The sequence below is a fragment of the Coccinella septempunctata genome, chromosome 5 (assembly GCF_907165205.1).
Source record: "Coccinella septempunctata chromosome 5, icCocSept1.1, whole genome shotgun sequence".
Classification (NCBI taxonomy): domain Eukaryota; kingdom Metazoa; phylum Arthropoda; class Insecta; order Coleoptera; family Coccinellidae; genus Coccinella; species Coccinella septempunctata.
Genome location: NC_058193.1, coordinates 37257675 through 37277448, shown reverse-complemented (window position 1 = coordinate 37277448; position 19774 = coordinate 37257675). Strand labels below are relative to the sequence as shown.

The 19774-nt window shown below is 40.6% G+C and overlaps 1 protein-coding gene across 7 annotated transcripts in view; it reads right to left on the bottom strand.

The window, feature by feature from the left end:
- The window catches only part of LOC123314484 (polypyrimidine tract-binding protein 1), a 270957-nt gene that overhangs the window by 76406 nt on the left and 174777 nt on the right, over positions 1-19774 (bottom strand). For 2 of the 7 annotated variants that reach the window (XM_044899803.1, XM_044899804.1), the window contains exon 1: positions 99-233. The exons of the other annotated variants lie outside the window; for them this stretch is intronic. The gene's annotated coding sequence lies outside the window, so the exon portion shown is untranslated. Of the gene's footprint in view, positions 1-98; positions 234-19774 lie in introns of those variants that run through there. 7 annotated transcript variants of the gene reach the window in all.

The following is a 19774-nucleotide window of genomic DNA, read 5'->3' as shown; positions in this document are numbered from 1 at the left end:
CTGAACAACCCGTTAAATATTGTCATAAATTTCTCCGAAGCTTAATCATAATGTTAATCGAAAACTTGTCGATAAATAACAAATGGGTTAAAACTTACATGTTCAAACACAAACTTTGAAATAGGATCAATTGATAAAAATTAATACAATAATTAAAATTTAACATAGCAACAAGCTCCGAAACAAAACAGCCAGTAATCAGTAGTAATAAAATATGGTGTTTCTTATTTACACATCAGTAAACAACAACATTCAGTAAACTGTAAGATTTAATGCAAGTGGTGTCATCTGACAATAAAACATAGAGTTACAATAAAAATCAAACAATATCAAAAAGAAATGTACAATATTTCTTACAACCATTTAACAATTTTAGCCTCCCCCTATAGTGGGAGGCTGTTTCATTTGCGTCATTCTAAACACCAAGTGGATCGTGTTATGATGGCTTTTCTTGCTCCACATGGTCCTTTTCTGCATTCTTTCGTGTTACCTTTTTAGGATAAATTCTCGATCCTCTTACTAACCCTAAAATCCCGAGTTTTGTACATACTTGTTGCCAGTTTTCATCGTTTGTCGAGAGGATTCGATTACAAAACGCGTTTAAGCTACGGACGTTTGAAAAATGGATCTTCCGTGTCAGCGTGGCGAGGACTCAAAAACGTTATATAATATTCACATCCCGGATATCCTTGAGGGAATTGTAACGGTCCTGTAGGAACACACGTACGTCTCGGGAGTGATTCATGGCCTGCTAGGAAAATATGCCGGCATTGCCAGGCTGTCCGTATTCATAAATGGATAAAGGACCTTTTTACAGGCTCCTGATACAAAGGTGTAGGGCGTTTTTCGATATCGTATTTACCGGGATCGAAAAATATGATGAGGTTCGGAGAGAACGTACGATGGGAACAAGATTTAGACGCGGAAATTGAACTACACTGCGCAAAAAAATTAACGCACATTATGGAAATCTCAAATTTATTCTACAACTGAAGGTGTTCTCAATGATAATTATTTTTATCAGAATTATGCATGCATATGTTATCCTCTTTCAACGGTTTTCTTCAATACAGATGTTTTTTCCCAGCAGGAATAAAAAAGATGATATTATCAGGTTTTGAATGTATTGGCTCCATTCTAAAATCAATTGTTGTTTTTCTTTCGTTTGATTTTCTACACTCGATCGCTATGCAACGCGAAACACGCAATTTGACCCAAGAGGAATGTGCCCAAGCGGTAGTTTTGCGAGAAGAAGGGTGGACATACACAAGAATTGCAGAAAGGTTTGAAGTTTCCCATACAAGTGTGTCCAGAATGTTGCAGCGATACAGGGAGACATGTATGAATGTCCGAAGACCAGGACAGGGTAGACCACGGGTAACAACTGCCATTCAAGAACGTTACTTGAGAGTTTCTTCGTTGAGACAACGGTTTGCAACCGCTCGCCTCCTTCAAATTCAGCTTGAGCAAACTAATGAGGTGCAAATTAGCACTCGGACAATAAGAAATCGCCTCAGAGAATATGATTTAAGGCCTCGTGTCGCGGCAAGAGGCCCAGCTCTTACCCCAGTCCATCGAAGTACGCGTTTGGATTTTGCGAGAGAGCATATCCATTGGGAAGAGGCCGATTGGGAAAGAGTTCTATCCACAGATGAGTCTAGATTCTGCCTCTACCATTGTGATCGACGTTCCCTTGTATACGGACGTCCACATGAAAGATATGCTAGTGCAATTTCCTGAATACTACTGGTTTCGGGGGAGGATCGATTATGGTATTGGGTGGAATATCTTTGACTGCTCGCACAGACCTAGTGGTCGTCGATAATGGAGCTATGAATGCTGATAAGTATATAAGGAACATTCTTGAAGAGCATGTAGTGCAATTTGTCCCATACATTGGTGAAAATTTCATTTTTATGGACGATAATGCCAGACCCCATCGTGCGCGCATCGTTCAGGAGTACCTTGAAGAGGTTGAAGTCTCTCGAATGGAATGGTCAGCAAGAAGTCCGGATCTCAATCCGATTGAGCAGGTTTGGGACAACCTCAATAGAAGGCCGAAAAGTTCAGAAAATCATCCAGCTACTCTTAATGACTTAGGAATCCAACTCGGAGAAATCTGGGAAGGATTAGATCAGAAAATTTTAAGATCACTCATTTTGAGTATGAACCGTCGTTGCCGAGCTGTAATTAACGTAAGCGGTTGAAATACCAAGTATTAAATCACTTATCAGCATTTCAGTATTTTGAAAATTGTTCATTTCTCTTCTTTCACATAAGATTCGGTGAAATCCTGAATTTTTCTTCCATTTAATGTGTCTTGTTTCGTTCAAAACCTTGCCGAGAGAACATAAAAAATAAGTTATAAAGTCAATGTAGAGTTAAGTTTCATTAAAATTGAGATTTTCAGAATGTGCGTTAATTTTTTCGCGCAGTGTATACTTTAAATATAAATAAGTGGGATTTTCGCTAACAGTTTGTCAAACTTAATTTCCTCTTCATCGAGCATATTATCACCCTAGCTCATTCAACACTTCCCTAACAGAAGAGACATTGTGGAAACGAACCTCATCAACAAAAAACCGCCGAGGTTCGGAAAAGAGCACATTTTTCGAGTGACAGATTCGCATGGCCAGCGAGGGGGATCGCCGTCCGCATTCATATATCGTGAAAGAGGAGCTTTTCGAACAACATAAAAGGTCGGAATACAAAGGTAAGAGAAGCTATTTACCATCGATTTCCCGGGTTCGGAAAAGATGAAAAGCGCCGGCTATTAATATTATATGGACCAGATTTGAAAGCCATTCAGATGCGATTGGGGAGCCTCCCGAATGACATTTCGCGTATTAGACGTACGAAGTCCGGGCCAGAGGTAATTTCCTGTGAACGAACAGTTCTTGTCCGTAAATCTCTCAAAGTGATTGCTGGAAAATTATTCCAACGAGATTCCGCGCAGGATGAGACCTCCACGTATGTATTTACCCTCGAATCGGGGGTTCGTGATTCTTGATTCCCCCTGTTTTTGCCCTTCTTTCATTTCATCTGGAAATTACGCATGTAACAAGAGGATTTTGTTAAATAGTACAAAATATATCGACCCGGGTCATTTTATCGACTAATTCGAGATCGCAGATTACGAAAATGCAATTAGATTTTTTCTAGGATCAGTATTTCAGGAAATAAATCACTTAAAGTGAAAAATTTCGAAAAAATTGGTCAACTTTGAAGAGCTGTAGCAGCCAGAAAAAGGGAATTAGACATATGCTGATTTTTTTGATGATAGACTGATCCTTTGCCAATGAAAAATCTCAATTTTTATTTACCTACCCTGAACCGTTTCGATTTTATGATTTTTTCCGCGATGGTCCAAAATATCCAATTTTTCATCGACTATAACTTGAAAAATGATCTTTTTTAAAAATATCTGTTTGCATATTCGTTATCTACGCCCTCGAATTAGTCGACAGTATAAATTTGGTTTTGATCGGAGACCAAAAATTTTTTTCTAAAAATCGAAATTTTTCCATGCATATGTATGGAAAATTTAGAAAAATTTTCGATCTCTCCGATTCCCCCCAAAATTTAATTGTTAACTAAATCGAGGACGTAGATTACGAATATGCAAACAGAATTCTGCTGAAAGGATTAGTTTCCAAGTTATGGTAAACGGAAAATTCGAAATTTTGAACCTTCGCGGAAAATTAATGAAATCTGAACTGTTGCCGGTAGGTGAATGAAAGTTGGATTTTTCCATTGGCAGAGGATCAATATATCACCAAAAAAATCAGCATATATCCAGTGAATTTTTTCTGGCTGCTACAGCTGCTCAAAGTTGACCAATTTTGACAAAATTTTCCACTGAAAGTGATTTATTTCCTAAAATACTGATCCTACGAAAAATCTAATTGCATATTCGTGATCTACGCCCTCGAATTAGTCCATAGTACAAATTTGGTTCTGATCGGAGACCAACATTTTTTTTCAAAAAATCGAAATTTTTCCATACATATGTATGGAAAATTTGAAAAAATTTTCGATCTCTCCGATTCCCTCCAAAATTGAACTATCTACTAAATCGAGGGCGTAGATTACGAATATGCAAACAGAATTCTGCTGAAAGGATTAGTTTCCAAGTTATGGTCAACGGAAAATTCGAAATTTTGAAACTTCGCGGAAAATTAATGAAATCTGAACTGCTGCCGGTAGGTGAATGAAAGTTGGATTTTTCCATTAGCAGAGGATCAATCTATCACCCAAAAAATCAGCATATGTCCAGTGAATTTTTTCTGGCTGCTACAGCTCCTCAAAGTTGACCAATTTTCTTAAAATTTTCCACTGAAAGTGATTTATATCCTAAACTACTGATCCTAGGAAAAATCTAATTGCATATTCGTAATCTACGACCCCGAGTTAGTCGAAAAAACGACCCGGGTCGATAAAGTTCGAAAAATAAAAATTTTCGGATTTAGAACAATTTTGTCTCCTACTTGTTTACCCTACCCACTTGTTTGTCCGAACAAAAAATTATTCTTTCAGCTATATCGACCCGCGTCATTTTATTGACTAATTCGAGGTCGTAGATCACGAATGTGCAATTAGATTTTTTCTAGGATCAGTATTTTGGGAAATAACTCACTTTGCTGTTCATACTTTTCTGTGTCTTTTCTTTAATTACATGTGTAGGCCAAAGGGCAGCCTATACCCTAGCAACGGCCCTGCTTTCCGTTTCAACGAGTGAAATTACGAAATATTCCTTCTTCCGAAACACCGTCAACATCGAAGAGAGACAACTGCACCAGGGAGATCCTCAGGTTGCTCGGATCCGAAAGACCCGAAAACGCTGAATTCTAAATCGGGATTTCGTGGATCTCTCCCACTCCCCCCTGTTCCCCGTCCCGCGGCGTAAGCGACGGGATTTAAAACCGCTGAGCGAACGCATCTCCCCGATATAAAAATGCCTCGTCCTTTTTCTCATCTTCATTTCCGAACAGGGGTAAATAATATTCGAATTGGGCGTAGCATTCGGGACGACACGATAAATTCTGCCCCAGATACGAAATCGAGGATAGCATTCGATGGATTACTTCGAATTCAGTGGTAAAAAACGGAATGATTTGGTTGTCAAACAGTCGTTTTCTTTCGGATGTTTTGTTTCTCGATATTCTGGACTGAGGCTCACGAAAACGCTGTTCACAGTTCAGCTATCAAGAAGTGATATTGCAAATTCTTAAATTTCTCGGTTTCGAAACAGTTAGAGGCTCCAAAGCAACTCTCTTTCGATGTCATCGCATAACATGGAAACGGCAAAACCGATTTTATTCACTTTTTTTTTAAAACCTTCCTCATACATTGTAGAAGGTTTCGACGAAAGAAAAATTGAGAAAAGTTTCCAGGGAAACTTGAAAAACCAAGAAAACTAAACGAAATTTAAATTTCGCGCGCAAGTGTATGTTGGGTAGTCTACCCTCCACGATGAAGTGAATGTTTCTTGCTAGCGGTTGACTTTATCAACAACAGGATACCAATATTGATTTATCGTTCTCAAGGTTCAGCATTTTGGTTATCAGTTAATTAATTATTGTGATTCTGAGTGATCAGGGATCAGTACATTAATTATATGTATGCATAGCGTTTTTGCTTTGCTTTTTTCTATTCACTGTAAAAATCTGTATATATCTGATAGACTGTTAGTTTTGTAAGATGCTCTTCGGTGCTTGCAGCATTCATGCCTTACGTATGGTCCATTGTAGTTTATTGGTAGTTTTTGTGATGGCATGCCCTCAACTTTATTTTTTTTGAACAGACAAAACGAAGAATTTGTCTAACGAAGAGGCACTTCAACGAAAAAACGATATTCTCTTTAAATGAAGAATATATAGAGGATGATTTTTTGACTTGTACAAATATTTCAACAGTAGATTGTTGTGGTCGTCAGGAACACTTTTATCCATAACCATTTTCTTCGAATCGACTCGGTTATAAAAGATACAGGCTGTTGAAAAACCATAAAAAATGTTATTTTGAGTTCTGTCTCACAAACGGTTTTATCGAATGGAATGAATTTCGGAATATAGTTTTTCATTTATTGGATGAATCTTTTTCGAATACAAGATATCACCCACGTCTTCCAGGTTCCTCATTATGACCATTACGTACCATGAAAATACCAAAAATTCAAAGAACCAAACTCTTGAAACTGAGTTGGACAGTATCTGATGAATATTTGAATGTTTTGTAAAATATAAGTATTCTTTAGATTTTCTCGTATAATGCGTCGTTTTCGAGTAATTTGATGTTCGAATATAAAAAATTATCTGTGAAATATGAAAAATTGGGTACTTTGGCTGAATGCAACTCTTCTTTGAAAGATCCACAGATGTGTAGATGTGTAGATTTAGCTTGTTGTTCTGAAGGAAATTTTATTTCTCCAGGGGTGGCAAAAATTTTTCAAAAAAAAAGTGTTTCTTTCGGTTCATCGAATCAAACGATACATTTTGTATTTGTCGCGATCGTTCTCGACTATCGTCAGTTCGTTACCGATGAATCGTTACGATTTTCGACAAAAATCGACCCATCACTAATTACAGCCCTGGATCACCCGAATCTTGTTTATTACTTCTTATCATCAGCCACCAGCAGCCTTCTGAGACCCCGTTCAACGACCCCTCCAAGTTCGTATTTATCGAAGAAATGAATATTCCGCCTCCGGCAGAATTTAAGAAGATTACAAAATTACACGAGATCCACCCTTCTTTTCATCCCTCTCCCTCGACCCTTTGTGCACCGGAGATATTCAAAACCACTGACGCAGTCCCCGGTTCTTTGTCTCGCCCCGGCTTCGGGAGTTCTGAGAGTGTGAGCTCTTTCTCTCCCATGAAAACTCTTTCATATATATATATTCCGTAGCGGGCTGAAAGGAGGGGAAGATATACCGAATGGGTGAGATTAAGCAAACAGACGCTTTGTCTATGCAAAAACGGTTAACGCGAGGGGTGGTTTTGTTTTGGTTGGCGTAGATCTCCTCTCGGACGTTCAGCAGATTTTCGCTGTGCAGTGGGGGTTGAGAATTATCTTTCGGAGTTAAAGGTAATTTTTCATTGAAAAATGATCGCGCCTTAACAGGGAGGCGATGAATATCAACAAGTGTTACGATCTGAATTGAACTTACCAATTTGCCATCGCCAGGACAACTAAATGGTGAACTTTCCACAGAAGAAGAGCAGATGCGATCTCATTTGACCTCGCCAGGCATAATTTATCAATTGAGCATTTCAAATCGTTCTCACTATCGTTCATTTATTGACTTGTTTCAAAGGGCTAAAAAATTGTACACAGAGGCAGTCGATTTCGGAAGATTCCGACCGCTTTTCGGCATATCATTCATTAATTCATTGCTGCATCTCGTTGCCGCGAATGAATCTACAAAAAGATCAAAGAAAGAGAAAAAACAAAAAGAAAAGAAAAAGAAAAGAAAGTGCGAACAGACTTATAATTTTTCAGGGCTAATTGTGTGCTCTCCTGTGACTGTAGAGACCCAACCGTGACCTACAGATCCTACCACAATCCGGGCATGGATAGTCACCAACCAAATCTGGCCGCCGCTGTATCCTTCTAGACTAGAGTCTCCATTATAACTGTGTACCAAAGATCTCCACTGTGACCTGTCTAACGCTAGTTGTTCCCAGTTATGATTGGCATTAACTGACTTTAGGGATTGATGTAGTGTATCCTTAAACCGCCTATACTGGCCACCTGGTTTCCGGGCTGCCTCAGTGAATTCGCGATATAGAGCTATTTTGGGGAGTCTTGTGTCTTGCAACCTCAGAATGTGGTCGCTCTATCTGAGTCGGCCCTCGTTACTTGAGTCTCAATTGTTGTACAACTCGCGCGTTGCAAGACTTCTGCATGCGAAACTTTGTGGAACCATCTGATGTGCATTATCTGTCTTAAATGACGTTGTTGCGTTTGTTCAAGCTGTTTAATATGTCGCCTGTAGGGCGTCCAGCTTTCGCTTCCGTAAAGAAGCGTTGGGAGGACCACTGCTTTGTAAACAGCTGTCTTGGTCTTCAGATTGAGGTCGTTATTTTCGGCATATAGTGAGCGTATGGCTCGGATTGTGTTGCTTATCCACTTGGTCGATATTCGAAGACCTTATCTCTGATGAAGCTCCAAATAAAAGAAGTCACAGATAGTCAAATCAGGTGAGCGCTCTGGCCACCCCAAGTCCCTCCTAAATGAGACCATCTGTCCCAAAACAACTGATGAAATTCGAGCTATGTAGGCTGTAGCCCCATTCTGCTAGAACCAGATGTCATCCAGAGCCTGCTCCTCATCAAGTTCCTCAAATTTAGGCTGTAGGAAGGTTGAAATGGCGCCGAAACTACTGCTGGGTCAAAATCTGTGTAAACCACAGACCCAGAGGAACACAAAGAGCCCTTTTGCTAGTATTATTGGATGAAGATTGGTGCCCATGTGAGAAATTAGGTGCTTCAGTTCAAAAATTCGTTTGAAATTGTTGAAAATTCGATTGGTTATAGTTTCAGATGAATATCGATGGAGGAAAAACAGAAATAACAAAGAGTAGTGGGTTTGATTTCACGGAAATCTCTGCACCACTTGATTCAAATTGACTTTTCTCCAGAATCTAAGCAGGAAAACACACATTTCTCGTTTGTTTGGAGAATAAAGGGGATATTCGGCATTTTTCGCTTGATTCAGTCAGCTGTTACACATTATTTCCGTCTGTTCTGGCTCCTTCTATCCCATATATCGATTTATCCTTATCGCAGAGACCGATGAGATGGAATAATGCCTAGTATAAAACGGGATTTATGGAAGATTACGCACAATCAGACGTTTTTGGCGGGCGCAATGTAAATCCAGAGGAGATTTACATGTAATTGCTTTTAGCTTTGCGGTAAATATTTGATTTTCATCCAATAGTGAGAGGAAAAAACAGAACATCGAATCACTAAATATTCAACAATCATTGCAGGAATATTTCAACACTTGCTGTATCGAATAATCGAAAAAAAAATTAGTGAAAGCTCTCAAATCCTGTGAATTTTCTGTCAAAGTGTCATGGATCTAGTCTACCTCCTTCTAAGAATACACCAGTTCGTGAAAAAAAAAAAGTAAAACCTGTTTCACGCTTTTAATTCTTAGAACGTTACGGCGGTCTAGAAAATAGAATCAGATGAATAGAATAATAAGATATTACTATACGCTTCCCGAGCATCAAAGTTCAATCTCCTATTTTATGGTCACCACGCTAGACCGCATATGTGAAAGAACAAGTTGATTCTTGGCCATCGTGAACAGGTATCACATAAGCCATATGGTACCGCCAATTCCAAAAGCAATTGCAGACAACCACTGATGAGGATCCAGCCTTGATAACGTAAAATTTTAACAAGACTTAGTAGTAGCCCCTAAATGTAACAAAAATTCATACAATACACGCAAAAATACATTGAAATATAGGGCGAAATGATTGCTTAATATAACATGCTTAAGGAATAATCGACCAAGGGGAATGCTGCAGGTCAGTGCCAAACAGAGTGCCTCCCATGATAAATCTAGAGGTTCGCAATCACGTTCTCGTGGCCGGTAACTAGACTTTTATTTTCTCGTGGTGGCAGCATTGCTAGGTACTAGTTTGCCGGGGGTCTTTAAACTCGAGGTTCAAGGACATTTGCCGGATCGGTGGAAAGCCAGTAGCGTGGTAAGATTGAAAGTGATATACTTCCATCTATTATTGTCGGAGATGATTTTTTTTTTAATTAGACCCTCATGAATGTATCGGATGTGCCTTCCGTTTGTTTCGTTCATAATGAACGAAAGGTTGATGGGATGGTAGATACTGGCGTTAAAAGTCGTTAATTATGATAGGGATCTTGAATTTTTCAATGGATGACGTGAATTTCTGATAATTGATCCTTCGCCCACCTGAAAACATTCGGAATAACACGTTTGTCCCATAATTCTGGACTTCTAGAAACATCCTTCACATCACGAAGAATTGGAGCGAAAAAAATTCGCAACATCCCCATTTTACAAACGCCAATCGGGTAAAATCATCCCACGTAATCCAATCTGAGACCGACCTTGGTGAAATGGCACACGTTAATTTTCACTCTCACATACCCGTTAACGAACAATTATCCCCCGTTCAAAACGCAGAAAGGATTTTTTCAGCGCCCATTCATGTCGCAGAACGGACGCATTTTCTATGCCGGGAAAAAATTGAATTTCGCTAACCGCGTTTTTCCGACTACCATCATGGGGCTAATTGCTGCTTTGATATCGTGAGTAAATAAAAATGTTTTCGGTCTGAATGGCGCCCTAACTGAATTCCTGGCGTAGATGGGCATAATAGGAGGTCTCGTATGGATTGTTAGGTCGATTGTGCCGGATGTAAAGGGAATTTCGTTTACTTCGTTAATTAGAACGGGGGTTGTATTGGGGGTTGCTTCAGTGGGAACATTTTCCGGTACTTTTCCGCTTTTGTTCGTTTACAAATATGGCTTTGCTGATTTATATCTCGTACAATGAAAGATGGTAGTTATTCATTATGCCAAATTGTGGTTGAAAATCCCCAAAAATTAGTGGATGTGTACTCTTTTAGTAGGGTTGAAGGTTGTACTTTAGTAGAAATACATCTACAGGAGATGTGCCACACAGTTTTCCACTTCCGCAGCAGAAAAGATCTAGAAAATGTCCTCAGAAGAGCTTGGGGAGGTAGTCCTAGTATGGCGACAACTTTCAGCATTTCCTGCAGTTGTTTGCGAGGCCTAGTCAGGCCCTTAGCTGTCAATGGGACAGATCAAGAGTCCTTTAATGAGAACGCTTTGGGTTTTCCGGTAATCCGAAGGAAGAACCACCGGTTTGTCACCCCAAAAGCTCCATTCAAATAATTTACATACGAGGATATATTGAAAAATTCTTAGCCTACTATAGAACCAAACAAAATTTTATTACTCAGCATTCAACTGCCTTCATCTATGGATTTCTGTCTTTCGAGCTCATGAAGCCTTTTATCTCCACTAACCCCAACTTGAGTTTTTAAAATAGGCACCGGCCTCCCTTGATGTATCCCTTTGATATTCTCGATTCGGTCAGTGCAAGCCACGCATCTCAATATAACTGAGAAAGAACCTCTCCTTCCACCCTCCTCACTACCGTCTTCTCAATCTCATTAATGTCCAGCTTCCCGGGACATTCTTTGAGAAGGGGGTCCGCGCCTCCCTTGGAAAATCTGGATAAAAAATTGCGGAAACTGGAATCGGGTTACTGCGGATGCTGAACGGGGCCGCGTAGAGTATTCAGGGAAATCCGAAGGAACGTAATTTTGAATGTGGATAAGAGTTTGGATGTTCAAAGGGATATTGATCTGGTCCGGTAGGTATCTAAAGTGTATGGCTGTGCCTCAGATCGGATATTGAGAGGGGGGCTATTTCCAAACCCGTTCCTTCTCCAGAGGAGATGGCAGAACCTCGCCAGAGTGACCTCTGGTTATCCACGTATGATTCGAAGATGAGACTGTTGTGTAGTAACCTTTTCTCATTTTATTCCGCTGATTATTATCGATGGATATCGAACGTGGGCTACTCCGTCCCTCCATTCAAAGCGTCAAGAACACGTCGAGCCTACTGATCCACGTTCAAATTGTCCCATTGTTCACGGAGATGTGTTTATTCCAGTATCACAATTTCCGATCGAGCACAATATCCCACCCGTCTTGATCGACAATATACACCGAGCGAAAATTACACATTAACAGGGATTATGTCATCCCGACCAACCCCTGTGTTCGGAGAACGTACACATCGAACCCCGCAAACACGTAACACCCTTCTGTTCTTTGTTCGGAATAACGCGAGACAAGACCGGGCGGAACAATGGCGAGGATTAAAGATGTCAAACATCGTTCGCTTATGGCTCGTGCGATCTCACGTAATACAGGTGGAAGATGGGCGAGCTGGGATTCTTTTGACGGGATGGGCTTTCGACGTCGAACCCTGGGCTTCGGCTGTTGTTTGCGCTCGCAGGAGGATTCAGCGGAGGGTGAATTTTTGAATGGAGATCCTGTTAGGAGTAAGGTTTTCGTGGGATACGAATGATGTCGTGTTTCAGGAAATTCAATATTCAAAGCCATATAATTCTCAGCAATTGTAGATCATGGGTGGCTGGTTCTGGAACCCCATGAAGGAATCTAGTACATGGTTATTGTATTTCACTGAAGCTAACAGTGGTCAGCTGCATTTAGTGAAATGCAATGATCTCAAATGCCGAATCAGCTGTCTAAAGAATCTAAACGAAATTTAGATGCATTGTTGTCAACGCGATCTTATTGAATCCAAAGCTCTAAAATTTCTGATGTTTCTCCTGATATATTGCTTCAAACTGGAATCTGAGCAGAATAAGCTACACTGGATCTTAGGCGATACCCGAGGCGATACCCATCCATACATTTGTCAAGAATAAGATGGCTAGACAGAAAGTTATCTTCGTGATAAAGCACAAGAAGTGGTCTCAGTAAGTCGAAGCTTGTTATCTGTTTGGAATTGACTTTTAGATCAGAAGCTCAAGAAGCTGAACAACCCATCAAACCTTCCAGAATCTTCAGAGTAGCCGAAAAAACCTCAGTCACCCTTGTACCTTCAATTCGAGGGATAAAGGACACTACATCCCGAGCATACATTTGTCAAGAATAAGATGGCTAGACAGAAAGTTATCTTCGTGATAAAGCACAAGAAGTGGTCTCAGGAAGTCGAAGCTTGTTATCTGTTTGGAATTGACTTCTAGATCAGAAGCTCAGGAAGCTGAAGAAACTCATCAAACCTTCCAGAATCTTCAGAGTAGCCGAAAAAACCTCAGTCACCCTTGTACCTTCAATTCGAGGGATAAAGGACACTACATCCCGAGCATACATTTGTCAAGAATAAGATGGCTAGACAGAAAGTTATCTTCGTGATAAAGCACAAGAAGTGGTCTCAGAAAGTCGAAGCTTGTTATCTGTTTGGAATTGACTTCTAGATCAGAAGCTCAGGAAGCTGAAGAAACTCATCAAACCTTCCAGAATCTTCAGAGTAGCCGAAAAAACCTCAGTCACCCTTGTACCTTCAATTCGAGGGATAAAGGACACTACATCCCGAGCATACATTTGTCAAGAATAAGATGGCTAGACAGAAAGTTATCTTCGTGATAAAGCACAAGAAGTGGTCTCAGAAAGTCGAAGCTTGTTATCTGTTTGGAATTGACTTCTAGATCAGAAGCTCAGGAAGCTGAAGAAACTCATCAAACCTTCCAGAATCTTCAGAGTAGCCGAAAAAACCTCAGTCACCCTTGTACCTTCAATTCGAGGGATAAAGGACACTACATCCCGAGCATACATTTGTCAAGAATAAGATGGCTAGACAGAAAGTTATCTTCGTGATAAAGCACAAGAAGTGGTCTCAGAAAGTCGAAGCTTGTTATCTGTTTGGAATTGACTTCTAGATCAGAAGCTCAGGAAGCTGAAGAAACTCATCAAACCTTCCAGAATCTTCAGAGTAGCCGAAAAAACCTCAGTCACCCTTGTACCTTCAATTCGAGGGATAAAGGACACTACATCCCGAGCATACATTTGTCAAGAATAAGATGGCTAGACAGAAAGTTATCTTCGTGATAAAGCACAAGAAGTGGTCTCAGAAAGTCGAAGCTTGTTATCTGTTTGGAATTGACTTCTAGATCAGAAGCTCAGGAAGCTGAAGAAACTCATCAAACCTTCCAGAATCTTCAGAGTAGCCGAAAAAACCTCAGTCACCCTTGTACCTTCAATTCGAGGGATAAAGGACACTACATCCCGAGCATACATTTGTCAAGAATAAGATGGCTAGACAGAAAGTTATCTTCGTGATAAAGCACAAGAAGTGGTCTCAGAAAGTCGAAGCTTGTTATCTGTTTGGAATTGACTTCTAGATCAGAAGCTCAGGAAGCTGAAGAAACTCATCAAACCTTCCAGAATGTTCAGAGTAGCCGAAAAAACCTCAGTCACCCTTGTACCTTCAATTCGAGGGATAAAGGACACTATATCCCGAGCATACATTTGTCAAGAATAAGATGGCTAGACAGAAAGTTATCTTCGTGATAAAGCACAAGAAGTGGTCTCAGTAAGTCGAAACTTGTTATCTGTTTGGAATTGACTTCCAGATCAGAAGCTCAAGAAGCTGAACAACCCATCAAACCTTCCAGAATCTTCAGAGTAGCCAAAAAAACCTCGGTCACCCTTGTACCTTCAATTCTAGGGATAAAGGACACTACATCCTCAGCGTCTGATAACGAACCCTCAAAAATCATAAACGCCTCCGAATCCCTGGCATTCACCCCTTAGTCTCGAGGAAAAATCCCCATCTCTCCAGCGTAATCCGGAGAAATATGCCTTGTGGGGGAGCCCAACGCAATTTTGTGGAAGTCTAGATAGATTTTCATATACTCGTCGTCGGGCAATTACTGGCTACGCCGTCGTGACACCACATTCATTTTTCGACCAATTTATTGTGACGCTTCGAAATGGAGCATCGGCGCCGTTACAAAAGGATGAGGGTCTCGAGAATGATGGTGGATTTCATCCTGTTACGATGTCCCAACATGAATTGCAGGTACTCTGCGTCTCTTGACGTCAAGGTTGATTGTTTGCGAAGTCTGGAAATAATTTTTGACAACTAGAACGACACCTGGGTTCTCACATTTATGTTTTGGGTTTGAGGCAAATTTCCACAATCAAATCATCTATCAAAAAAGTTATACTGACATTTTACAATCGTTGAACCTCACTAAACCAGGGTAGGAGCGTTGAGATTCCAAGTTCCACTGCCGCAAGTGAATTGATGAATAATTAACAAAGCGTATAACACAACGAACTCTAACAAGAATCGGTTATGTCTCTCATATAGAAATTAATTGCCTGAGTCTCTTATTCCGCTGAATGGGATAATGATAATAAGCACATTGTCTGAGGACTATTGACTCCGTTTCTCTCTTGCTTCTCCGTTGAACAACGACCGGTCCTGAATACTTCTTAGTCTAACGATGCGCTCTGCTAAGACTCGTGTAAATTTCAGTGGCTTCCTCGACCGAAACGATCGGTAATTGTTGGTATAGTTGGTTTTACAAGAGCCGAGATTCTGTTTGAACGGGAATAATGAGATAGAGGTCTTTGATGTCTACGGAAAGTAAATTCATCTCGCACATCCTGTGACGTATGTCTAGAGAGGTCAAATCTTCATCATCTTAGAGGTGAGCAGCAGGTGCAGCACCAGAATAGGTGGAGGAGCGTCCATCTGTCGATCTCCGGCGAATACTTAGCATATCGACCACGTCCATCCAGAATCCCATTAGCGACAGCACCTCCATTGAATTATGACATGTTTGCGCCAAGGTCTCTCGGCTGCCGGCGGCTCCAGGTTTTCATCCTCCCAGCGGGCGGCTAATCCAACTACGCGGCCCAACATCCAGCTCAGCGCAGCCACAATAAACCGCCGTCGGACGTCGAATCCAATTGTGGCCGTTCCATATGTCTGAAATTCAATTTCCCCATCATCGCGAATAAATTTTCCATTCATCTGAAATAATGCGATCGCAAATCTGCTTGCACGCGACCGTTCGCTACAGCTCGACGTGAGAAATGGACCTGGGCCTTCAGGAAGGTTCATTGTGTTCTGCTGTGGTCGGAATAGACGCTTCAGGTTAGCAAGGAACGGTTGTGGTCTTTATCGCGATGATGGACAAGAGGTAACTCAGCAGAAACGTTCGATCATAGATGAAATATCGCCGAGTCCAAGGACAGTAAGGTGCCATTTATTCATTTCTTCTCGAACAATCAGAAGCACTTCCAAAGGAGGTGTGGTCCAGTATATTTCCTTGAATTCATTCATTCATTGCTGTATCCCGTTGCCGGGAATGAATCTACAAAAAGACGAAAAAAGGGAAAAAACAAAAAGAAAAGAAAGAGAAAGGAAAAAGGAGAAAAAAAAAAGGTGCGAACAGTCTTATAAATTTTTCAGGGCTAATTGCGACTGTGTGCTCTCCTGTGACTGTAGAGACCCAACCGTGACCTACATATCCTACCACACTCCGGGCATGGATAGTCACCAACCAGATCTGGCCGCCGCTGTATCCTTCTCGAGTCTCCATTATAACTGTGGACCAAAGACCTCCACTGCGATCTGTCTAACGCTAGTTGTTCCCAGTTATGATTGGCATTAACTAATTTTAGGGATTGATGTAGTGTATCCTTAAACCGCTTATACTGGCCTCCTGGTTTCCGAGCTCCCTCTGTCAATTCGCCATATAGAGCTATTTTTGGGAGTCTTGTGTCTTGCATCCTCAGAATGTGGTCGCTCCATCTGAGTAGGGCCCTCGTTACTTGAGTCTCAATTGTTGTACAACTCGCGCGTTGCAAGACTTCTGCATTCGAAACTTTGTGGAACCATCTGATGTGCATTATCGCTCTTAGATGACGTTGTTGCGTTTGTTCGAGCTGTTTAATATGTCGCCTGTAGGGCGTCCAGCTTTAGCTTCCGTAAAGAAGCGTTGGGAGGACGACTGCTTTGTAAACAGCTGTCTTGGTCTTGGATGAAATATCGCCAAGTCCAAGGACAGTAATGTGCCATTTATTCATTTCTTCTCGAACAATCAGAAGCACTTCCAAAGGAGGTGTGGTCCAGTATATTTCCTTGAATAGGTGTCAAGTGAAGGCTGCTCTCGAAATCACTCAAGCTGCACCAAACAAGTTCACTAGCTTGCGTCTGTCCTGCTTCATCATCAAACAAGGGATGATAGTTCAGCCAATTCAGCGCTGTCAAACGAAATTATCGTAATAATTCCTCAGTCGACAAGCGAAAAATGCATAAATTCCGCATTTTCATACAACAAATTGGGGCGAGCAAAGGGTTCGAATAAATCCCCATTGAAACGCCTATCGTAAATCCTCATTGAGGAATCTGAGAATTCAATGAATTATAAACACTTCGGAAAGAGACCCTCTCTCTGCTTGGAAAACGTAAACAACCCTCACGTTTCGAGTTTATTTCGAGGGTGACGTAGTGGGTGCCTTATATCCACGTCCAAAGGTATCTCAATTATTCAAGATCGATCTCCCCTTTGTTTTCGAAGATTCCCCGCTACGGACGCAATGCGAAACTGTACTCTTCTTGTCGCAACGTCCCACCTCTGCTTCGCTGCTGAGGCTCGACTATTTTCTCATCAAGAGAGCGCATTAAAACATTTCATAGCGAGTTCATTTACTTCGCGTCGAGGCAGGCCGTGTTTGTTTGGCCTTGACCGGTTCGTTGTTTCCTGCCAAGGCTAGCTCGGGCTCCTTGATTACCATAGAGAGATATCGGAGCGTACTTCCTCTTGAACATCTGAAAAAGGGTTCTGTTTGTTGAGGTAGACGACGTCCTCGAGTGATGGATGTGGAAGGGACGCACTCGAAGAATGGATGTTTGTGTATTAGGGCTGGGGTTTGTTGATTGTGCCGCTCCTAGTCGTCTTGAGGCTGTTGCGACTGTTTCTACGGATAATGGCTTTCGGTTCATTAGACGTGCGATTACATCATCTGATGGGGGATTGAAACGGCATTGTCTCTGTCTGTGATGGTTTAAAATTAGATCGCTCGCTGGTTATGTCGATATGTGTGTGCACCCTTTATGCCAGGGCTGTTGTCTTTCTGGCCGAGTAAAACACGGTTAATTCACAAGAAACGCCCAAAGATTCAAAGTATTCTTTACCACATTTTTTCACTCAGTAGATTTGCAACCATTATTTGAGTCCTCCTGATGGATTTCAATTGTATGAAAAGAGCCAACACATGATTATACAAGTTTTATCGAGCTGCCTCTAATACCTAATCTTTGGCTGAAGTTCGAATACGTTATATCAGTTGTAGATTTCAAAAATATTAACCGGAAGATGAAATGCATATGATGCAGTGGTTGGGAATGGGTATCTCCCGAAGGAATTAACAGATAATTACAAGAATGTTAAATTCTTCAACAAGAATCATCTTGCAGCAATATAAGTAAAAGGAATCAAAGGAAGTTTCAAGTCAAGATGAACTTTAACTTTGAACAAAAATTTCTCTTGAATGAACAGTTAACAGGACAACTGGCGTGTATTTGTGGTTGTTCATTTTAATATTATACATTCATATAATAATAATAATAAGGTATTTATTGGTACCCTAAGACATTTATAATGTATAGGACAAGTCAAATGAAAAATAGAAAAATCAATTTTCGGGAACTTATTCTACGATGATATTCATCGAAAATCCTGTAGTAAACTTTTCGCATTAATTCACTCAAATATAAAATTCTCAAATGCCACCACTTTTTTGGGTCTCCCAATAGAAAGAAATTCTTTGTCATCCTCTTCATTCACAATCTTTCTGATTGTGGGAATATTCAGCTGAAATGTAAGTCGTTTAGATTCAGATGAAAAGTTATATAAATTCATTGAATATGTTCGCTACCGTCTGACGCATTGTGGATTTTAGAATATTAGAACTTTTTTAATGAGCGGACCTGAATTCTAAATAGCACCTCCTTAACAACTGTCCCTTTTTTCAATCACTTTCGGCATTTTCGTAATAAATATTGATATTAGTTGTGGCAACAGCGTTATGACATTAATGACATTTTATGAGTGCCAACCTTACTCCGTGTTACAAAAACTTGAGAAAATTATTCCATGGACAACCGACTGCTGAAATAAATGTGAATGAAGTATAAATGAAGAAGCCTCATATAAGAAATTCCTGGATAGCTCAATCATACAGGGTGTGTCTTTGACTCGTAGAAATATATCAACAGTAGAAACACTTTTTACCCTTAGTATTTTTTTTCCATTCTGCCCTGATAAAAAGATATAGCCCTCGATATAGCCATTTCAAGTTTTCATAATGAGCCATGCCACCCCTGGAGAACCTAAATTACCTTCAGAATAACAAGCTAAAACGACGCATTATACGAGATAATATGAAGAATACTTTCATTGTACAAAATGTTTAAATGTTCTTTAGATAGCGTCCAACTTAGTTTCAAGAATTGGATCATTTGAATTTTTGGTATTTTTATGGTACCTAATGGTCAAAAAAAGAAAACTGGAAGTAGTGGGTGATAGATACTTTCAGTGGACACTTTGCGTGGAACACCCCCTATTTTCACTGCGAATTACGGATAGAGAAACGATCCCCGTAAAGTGAGCTCATTTTCTCGATATCGAATTAATCAGGCAATCAATTCATCAGGGGAACGTTGGAAAGTTATGGCTGATTCGATTCCGCGGGGCGAAAACGCAAAATTCACCGCGGAAATATCGGCATCGAAAGTCGAAACACGTCCCTAGCTCGGAAATTAATCACCTAAAAACTCCGAATTAAATTCACTCCGACTCCGGGCTTTTTTACCGACGCGGCGCGGCGGCTCCGGCTAGGATCGATGTTTTTCAAACTGGAAAATACTCGGGCGTTATTTATTCACTTTTATCGCGCCCCCGTTCCGGATATTGTGTCAGACATTTATTACGGATTCAATATTCGTACGGAAAACGTGTTTTTAACCGAAATATGGAATCTGATATTCGGGGACGTCGCGCCTGTTCAAGAGGCTCATTAGCGCGAAAAAATATTTACATATTTGCGAGGGGTTTCGGAGTGTTTTCCCGAGCGCTGAATTATCGGAACGCGCCAGGGGTTAAAGATGATGCATAACGAAGCGATAATCGAGTG